We start from the raw sequence: 867 nt of genomic DNA, 5'->3' as shown, positions 1-867 counted from the left end.
TCAACATCCAAAAAATCAGTTGGATTCCTCTACACCAGCAAAGAGATTGCTGAAAAAGAAATAAGGAAATCAATACCATTTACAATAGCTACCAACAACAACAACAAAAATACTTTGGAATAAATCTTACCAGGGATACAAAAGACCTATACAAAGAAAACTATAAAAACTACTTCAAGAAACGGTAAGAGATCTACATAAATGGAAGAACATCCCATGCTTGTGGACAGGCAAATTGAATATTGTGAAAATGTCAATTGTACCCAAAGCAATCTATACATTCAACGCAATCCCAATCCAGATCCCATCAAAATTTTTTAAGGATTTGGAAAACCAATCACTAACTTTATATGGAAAGGAAAGAGACCTTAGATAAGCAAAGCACTATTGAAGAAGAAAAGCAAAGTAGGAGATCTCACACTACCGGATCTCAAAACCTACCATACAACCACAGTAGTAAAAACTGCCAGTTATTGGTGTGATGACAGACACACAAACCAATGGAATAGAATTGAGAACCCAGAAATAGATCCATCGACCTATGGTCAGCTGACGTTTGACAAAGGGCCTAAATCCATCAAGTGGGGGAAGAAAATGTTTGTTTAATAAATGGTGGTGCCAAAACTGGAGATCCATTTGCAGAAAAATGAAACAAGATCTGTACCTTGCACCATACATAAAAAGTAACTCCAGATGGATCAAAGAGTTAAATATGAAACCTAAAACTATAGAGTTCCTCAAGGAAAAACTAGGGGCAAATTTAGACACCCTAATATATGGCATAAATAGACTATCAAGCATAACCCAAAATGCACAAACAGCAGAAGAGAAACTAGATGAATGGACCTTCTAAAAATTAAATTTTTA

Source organism: Orycteropus afer, unplaced genomic scaffold, assembly GCF_000298275.1.
Source record: "Orycteropus afer afer isolate SDZICR_OR568_19922 unplaced genomic scaffold, OryAfe1.0 scaffold00628, whole genome shotgun sequence".
Lineage (NCBI taxonomy): Eukaryota > Metazoa > Chordata > Mammalia > Tubulidentata > Orycteropodidae > Orycteropus > Orycteropus afer.
The sequence above is the reverse complement of the archived record's forward strand: the minus strand, read 5'-3'. Positions refer to the sequence as shown.